General features: G+C 38.4%; 1 long non-coding RNA gene across 2 annotated transcripts in view; it reads right to left on the bottom strand.

Annotated features, from left to right (window-relative positions):
- Positions 1-443: 443 nt before the first annotated feature.
- Positions 444-8,048, bottom strand: part of LOC116447481 — a 159,848-nt gene continuing 152,243 nt past the window's right edge. For both annotated transcript variants that reach the window (XR_004241583.1, XR_004241581.1), the window contains exons 4-6: positions 6,108-6,277; positions 3,392-3,520; positions 444-1,273 (exon numbers count right to left, since the gene is read on the bottom strand). This is a non-coding gene — a long non-coding RNA (uncharacterized LOC116447481). The remainder of the gene's footprint in view (positions 1,274-3,391; positions 3,521-6,107; positions 6,278-8,048) is intronic.

Here is an 8,048-nt window from a genome sequence, read left to right as displayed (position 1 = left end):
AGTTCTGGCAGAACAGAAATAAGGGTAACATTAAAGATTAGAGCAAGCTTGGAAAGGAAGAAAAGTGCTTTTATCAATTCAGACTTTCAGAAGAACAATAATCTCACCTACATCTGCTGCTAGAACTTCGAAAGTCCAAGGACAGAAAAAGCAAACAACTTGCTTGTACAGCTATCAAGAATCAGAGAGAGCATGAGGCTTCCCAGATTGCCTTCAAAACCAGCAGCATTTGGCCCATTACCATCCACACCAGGCTAATGTATTTTTAATAGTTCACCTCCTAAAGAGATACTGCAGGCCATGAGATGCAAATTAGGCAGCCAAAATTGAGCGAGTTTGTGCTATGAGAAATTTCAGGGGAGAATGAAATAAATGAAAGTAGGACTACAAACTGGGTTTGGTGCTCTGGTGAGAGGAGAAAAATGTACTCATAAAGCCCAATAAAACTTTCTTTTTCTGGTTTATTAGGTGTTTGCAAAAACGTCTCAGTTGCAAAGTACGACATGTTCTTTTTCTGAAGACCCGTCTACAGCATAGAGGCTCTGATAAATCAGCTGCTTTCTTTTTCAGCCAACTACACAGTGTATGGGAAGCTGAGGTTACCATTACAGCTTTGTTAAAACATTAGATGTTGCCTGAAAGCTGCCATGTGAACTCTATTTTGAATGTATTTCAATGCAGGTTTTTACAATAGGAAAAATAAACACTTAGGAGCTCAGGAAACCAGGACCTAAAATACTGTAGACATGGATTTGTTTATTTGTTGCTTTCCTGCTATAGATCAGCCTGTCAGGATACCTCCTTCATGTAAATATTTAAGATATACAACTAACTACAAAAGATCTACAACAAAACAATTCTGATTTAAAAAAAAAAAAAAAAAAAAAAAAAGAAGGAATTAAAGGAGAAAGGAAAAGGAGGATACAGAGTTTATTTTAAAAAAACCCAAACAAACATGGATGTGGCTCTCTTTGGATCTATCAAGTGTATTCTTAACGAAAAGGAAAAATATTCTGATTATAAAGGTGTTGCATCCAGGGAACAGCCCTTAGTTCCTTGAAACCACATCTTCTGTAGATTTTAAGTTACCATATTCCTTTTTGACTTTTTGTTGTTGTTGTTGTTTTAATGGGGCAATAACATCAGCTTGCAAAAGTCCACAGGAGAAACTGAAAATCCGGGATTTGAGAACTAGAGAAGTTCAGAATAGTAGTCATCTGGAAGTCTCCTCTTTTCATGTCGGTAAAGTATAATGTTACTTCACGCCATTTGGCTGCAAATGTAAATTACACCTTTTTTCAGTTGTTAGGACAGGATAAAAAACCACATAATTCTAATGAGTCATAAATGTTTCACCATTTTTTTCTTCATTTAATTCATATGGTGCCAACACCTGTGAAAACAATCAGCATCATAGCTGTGTGCTCTACTTAAATTTGCTTTAGGGTATGCTTGAGTAAAAGCTTTTATATCTCATTTCTCTACATTATTAACAACATGATGCCCTGAATCATTCTATAATTTAAGTATGCTCATTTCATTCTCAGCCATTTTATTAGGACTGGAAAAGATGCTCAAAGACTATGACAGTCTTAAAACAGACACACACACGTACCCATTCCTGATTCTTACTGTAACAAAATATCTATAACAAGATCTTCACATTATTTTTTATGTGCTTTGGCAGTTTTGCACCTTGAATTACGAATCTAAACTGTTAGTACAAGAGCCATACTACAAAGCTTTCTCCCAAAAGGCTTTGCAGCCATTGCGCTAAGGTGAGTTCATTTCATAAGAGCGACATCTGCACTGATCTGAATTTGAAGCTATTGCCAAAGGAGAGCACACCTTGTTTAGCAATGGGAAAGAGCAGTGGTTGGAAGCATAGGTCTGGAGTCACTAGATGGTGCCAGAGACGAACGTGCAATGGTAATTGCAGTCCTGCTTCAGTTACCGCTGGGCAACGGGGTGGGTAAGCTGATCAACAGCAGAAGCACACAAGCTAGAGAGCATGATTTTCAAAAATACTTGGGGGTAAATTTAAAAACACTCTTCAGTTTCTGAAGAAATAATGTAGTGACTGGAGGATACAGACAAGATCCTAAATCCTACTTGCCCTTCAGCGGACATCTGGCCTTTGACCACCTTGGGAGCCCTTGGTAACTCCACCTGGCACCTACATAGCCCTAAATGACTTCAAACTGAACTGTCTGCAAAGTTTTACCTACAGTTTTATAAGATAAGTGAAACGGGTACTGAGCTCCCCCTATACTTCAATGGGACTGTGGCTCAAATTTGCTCTGTAAAAATCTCCATCTAAACCCAAGCAACATAATAAATATAGATGAGTGAGCATTAAGCTGGAAGGAGTAGAGACCATGATATTTCCCAAAGAGATCCTTTCCCAAAATGTACATTCCAGTGTTAAACAGCATATTACAATTAACCATCCAGGGCCAATTCAAGATAAGAAAGCAGGCCAGAGCTGATAAATGCTTCAAGCAAAATGTTTGCAGTTTTGATTCATTGCAATAACTCCCTTGTAATCCAGAGGTGGATTTAAATTACTCCAAGTAACTTAAACTAGCTAGCTCAAATCCTGAGAGCAGTGCAGGCTCCAGCAGGGTCTTGGGTAAGGACTCAGACTGTTACAGTTCATTCAGCAACTTAAGTCAACCCAAGCTAGTCAATTTAAAGTTTCTGAACTGCAGCCTTCTCTCCACACTGAAGCACAGTATCACCTGCATCCATGAGGATGTGAGGGCTGAGCTGACCACTCCCTTCCATGCCCACACAATTTCAAAACTGACTTTGAGGTGGTTAAAACCAAGTGCTCTGCTTGTCATTTCAAATAAATTTATTATAAAGTTATTCCAGTAACCTGCACATTTATACATACCCCTTGGTTTCTTTGCAGATAAAAATCTATGCTTGTGATTACTCACCAGTGCCCTTAGTGGCAGTTTGCACAAAAGATACCAATAAGCACTAGTCAGAGGATGAGCCTTCTTTTTCCTTTGCTTCTCTTAAGACTTCTTCTTAAGAGGTCTTCCACACAGACATGGGACTTTGGGGAAGTGGGGGGAAACAAAAACCAATCCTACTCACAAAACACTTCCTTGCATATCTATTAATTTACAACAGCATGCACCAGACCCAGTACCATTTAGTGCCAGATGGGTACACACAGCAACATGACTAGATGACACCAAATCAGCCAAACCTTTCTCTACATGATTCAAAGCTCCCCATTTACTGGGACCAAAAAAAAAAAAAATCAACTGCTTCTTCCAATTTCACCTTTTTCTACCTTTCTTCCTCTTGATCTGCTAGATTTCACTTTGAAAGCCCAAATGAAAATCCCTGTGATTTAGACAGAAAATGTCTTAACCTTTATAGGAAAGAGGTTGCCCTTGCAGAATCCATTCAAAAGGCCACTCAGCATAGTAGGACTGTGCTTGCTTTACGTTGTTCAATGCTCAGTAGTTTACTCAGCTGAAGGTCTGTTTGATTTGAATTTCTGCTAGGAAATTTAGAAAATATGAAAGAAATATATTTTTAAATTTCACTGGAATAATCTCCATATTGTTGAAGATATTCAGACTTCCTGGCCAATATGATACCCATGAGATGCAGCATTTTCCATGGTGCCATATATGCATTCTTAACTTTGAAATGGAGCAAGGAGGAAATATTTATACTGGGTGTACCTTAATTAAATTTAATTAATTAAGTTAGGAGGTCCTGAAGCAAAGAACAGATCAGTATGAGCTTTACTTTTCTTTCTCAATAAAACTGATCTGTTACTGAAATGCTCAACTGCAAATCAGATCTTTTACTTAGGGGAATACTCATTTGCCTGGCTGTAAGCTGCAAATCTTTCATAGTTTCAGTTCTTCCACTGTGAAGGCAGCTTCTGTGTTAGGAATTTTAGGAGGACAGTCTTGAAATGTTATTAATAAGAACTTAGTGTATACTTCATATTTGATGTAGGTGCACTCTGCCTCCTAATGGAAGTCGCATGTGGTTTTTTTCCCCCCAAGTATGCACTGGTAAGTAATGACCCATCATCAGGCAGTGACTGATGACAATTGATCATATGGCCATCTACAGCAGCAAGAAATTAGAGTAATCTCTCAAGAGAATAATCAGAGAACAATTTTCCAGGGTCATTACTAGCAAAGAAGCTTGCTGAAGAAGAAAACAGTCTCAGTCTTCACTCTGGATTTTCTTTTCTCCTCTGGATTTCATTTTATACACAAGGTTTACATTTGGTTTTAGAAAATTTTATGAGGCAGACTGAAATGTTAAGGGGATTAAGGAATGGGAGACAGTCTTTCACCTCCAAGTCTTCAGTTCAAATCCAGTTTAGGTTAGTAATGAACAAGAAGTATTTACCATTGCTGTTCATTGCCTGTGCAAAATGGATTGGTGGTTCTGGCTCAATTCCCAGCAATAAACCTGCATGCCACAACTGGCAACTCCGTTGCCACTCTCAGCAGACAGTGCCAAGAATTAAATGAAGCATAAGAGGCAAAGCCACCTCTCCCCCACTACAGGCCAGGGTGGAGGCACACTGGCAGGAGAAGTCTTCACTGCTGCTGCCTGAACAGGGCAGTGCCGCAGTCGAGCACAAAGACATCAGTTTAGTGGACTGACAAATAAGCACCTTTTTCAGGAAATGAATTTACTAATCTTCTTAAAATAATAAAAAAACCCAGGGGCCATCTAGTGTGGGGAAGATTAGTGACTCAGACTGGGCCACGTTGTTCCTTATGCTAAAGTATAGATTAACCTGCCATTATAAAGAGATTGAAACTTGATGTAAATGCAATGGATTCCCACTACACAAGGCTTGTCTTGCCTGGGACAATGCCCTAAAACAGAAAAAAAAATCAGTACCTTTTTTTCCCCAGAAGTCACATGAAAGATCATTTCTCAGTCTAGGAGACTTTGACTCATTAGCACCAGAAGCTATTAGACCAGGAAGTTTGTTTTTCCTTAAACCATAGACTTAGAGTAATTCCACAGAAATAAATGGAGTCAACCACCCACACAGAACAGCATAAAAGGAAGCAGAGCACATCCCAATCTTCATCTGGCCAATACTGGAAAGAAAAAGTGATTAGCACAAACTAAAAAATGCCACCACATTTCTGTGCTGAGGGCATCAGCACCATCAACAGGAAGGACACTGAACATCCTTGCACATGAGCATAGCAAGAAAAAAATCCAACCTAGGCTATGAGCCTGGGAGTGATTTTACCATCGAACAGTGATGATTGAAAAATGCATGAATTATATTCTAAAAATAGCAAGATGGGTCAAGAGAATAATGATCTCAGTCTATACAGCTAGATGAATTTATGGTGATGCCCTCTTTTATATTTCATAGGATATTCACTATGGACCCTACTTTTTCCATGGCTTTGAACACTTTATTTATCCATATTTTATTACCAGTGTAAACTTAATTATCACAGCATCTTCATGCTGAAAGTGATTGATAGATTTTGCTACTTGCTTGTCAAGATGGTCATGTTCACTGTATTCAGCTATCACACCAACCCAGAGACTGATGACTGTTCTGACCTATTAATAAAAGTCTATTACAGTGCATGGATGCTACTTCTCTCAAACAATATTAATGGAAGCTCTGCGGCAAGAGGCACATTTTTAACTTGCTACAATACAATGAGGTTATTTCATTACAACTATTAACTCTTTTACATTTTACTCAGACTGTCCATTCTTAGACATAAAGAACAATCACAAAGTCTTCTCACTTCTTATTTTCCCATTGTTTTAAAAATGTGTTGCTCATCAGCCCATTATTATAAAAGCAATTAGTGGTATTTCAGTACCTGTACTTGCAACTGCTGAAATTGAGACAATACGAAGTGCAGACGATTTTATGAAACGGTGAATAGTTGCCTTTCAAAAAAAAAAGAATCACTAGTTGACAAGTCAGACACTGAAGGACTCAAGACCAATCATTGATTGTGAAGATCTTATGTTAGAGCTCAACTGGCAACAGGCAATGAATGAAATGTATTTCTGCAAATAATATGAGATAGAAAAGGAAAATAATAAAAATACCCACCAACCTTGAACATGCTTAAAGTGGTAAAGGCAATATGCTGTCAATTTTTATTTCTTGTTATCAAGCAGGACATTCTATTTTTCTATATATGCTCCTCTAAGATGAACTTCTTGCCTTCTGTCTCTCAAGTTTTGGTTTGATTCTATGATATTCAAACTGAAATGTCTTGATCTGCTAAAGAAGGTAAATTGTTAACAGTTAAGATACTTCCAATACTTTTAGATATGGGAGCAAAACTCAGCCTGCACGTGAGGAAAATGGATAAAAGACACGGATCTCTAATACCTCAACTCAACTTTTTTTTTTAAGTAGAACTTGAATAAGCCTCTAGTTCTAGAGCTTCCATAGTCACTTAATAGTATTTTAAATAGAAAAACCTGAAAAACAATAAAACTGACTCTGTCCATGAAAATGCTTACAAACTGTTTAGCTTTAAGCCTGGCAGCAATACATGTTAGTTTTCTTTGATGAAGATACTTACCTTGTAGTAGTTAAGCATGTGCTTAACTTTTTCACTGTGAGTCCATAGCCTTATAAAAACCTACAAGGTATGACATAAATTCTTTTGTTTGTAAAATAGGTGTAATTTTCCAGAAAATCTAGATTCAGCAATCACAATCTGAATTAGCATGCCTAGATACTCCACCTGCACAAACTGCTGGTGCTCCACTGACTTTAAATAACCCATTGAAGATATAGCCTCGGGACCCCAAACAGTGCTGGTAGTCCTAACAGCCTTCAAAGGCTGAAGACTTGGAGCTCACTCAGAGAGGCTGTGCTGGATTTAGTGATAATGGCTTAAGAGGTTACCTCTCCCAGCTGTCTGCAGCAGTCCCCCACCAGAAGCTGAAACAGAGCCATCAGAAAGTGGTATGGTCCAGCCCTCATCCATAGAGCTCTGAGCCAGCACATTAATTTTAACTGCCCATGGTCTGCAAATTGTAACAATTGATAAACTGGCACTTGCTTACATCTGCTGCCTCCTCTAGTAAGGTGGAAGACTGTGGCAAAGTGGCAGGGTAGACATTAAGGGCAGTAACCCCTTCCTCCACCCTAACAAAATTAATAGCACTTGTTTGCCAGAGCCCTAATCTGCTCAGAGTGGAACAGTATGTTGAAAGAAGCAACTCCATTTAACTTCGTTTGGGGGGAATGAAGAGCAAGGATTTTCTACATTTCATGAGGCAGTGAATGGCAAAGAATTAGTGTATATACAGTACCCCTTGTAATTTTAATTCACATTGCCCCCTCTCAGTGAATAAATCTTGTTAAACCTTATCCTCTTGGAGACCATCTGGATGAAAACTATTCAGGAAACGTCACCATTGGTACAAGAACTTAAATCTCACCATAAATCTCAGCATGTCAAAGCCAAGCATGCATGCCTTAAAGAAACTCTGCAGCTGTGACTCGCTTGGAGTTGCAGACATGTGTGTGCAAATGGTGCCTCCCAAGAAACACACTGCTACATTTCAGTAACTCTTAAAAACAAATGAAAGCAACTCAGGGATATTCTCATTTTCAGATAGCTTTATCCTATTTTTAATATAAAAGAAACAAAATAGTTTAATAAAAGCTACATAAAATTTACTACCCTATTATAACTGTATTGGTTCAAATGATCTCCATCCTTGTTCTTATCTTGCTCTGATTACTTCTCCCTCTCTTCCAAAGTGCATGTGCTAATGTGGCAACCTATGCTGAAAATCAGAAATCATGATTACTTTGCTCTGTAATCTGATTGCCTGTATAGTTAGACACCTGCCTTCCTGGCAAATTTCTTTATGGTAACAGGGTAGGAGCAGGTTGGCCTTTTAAGTGCCAGATACGGTCAAAACAGCTTCAATCTAAGCTCAGTGAGAATACTACTGTTATCCAACAGCTCATATTCTCCTCTCTCTCCACCCCAAACCTCGTAGAACTGTTTTTTACAGAAATGGATTTT

This window comes from Corvus moneduloides, chromosome 8 (genome assembly GCF_009650955.1).
Source record: "Corvus moneduloides isolate bCorMon1 chromosome 8, bCorMon1.pri, whole genome shotgun sequence".
In the NCBI taxonomy this organism is placed as follows: Eukaryota; Metazoa; Chordata; class Aves; order Passeriformes; family Corvidae; genus Corvus; species Corvus moneduloides.
Note: the sequence above shows the minus strand (reverse complement) of the source record. Positions and strands in the feature narration are given on the sequence as shown.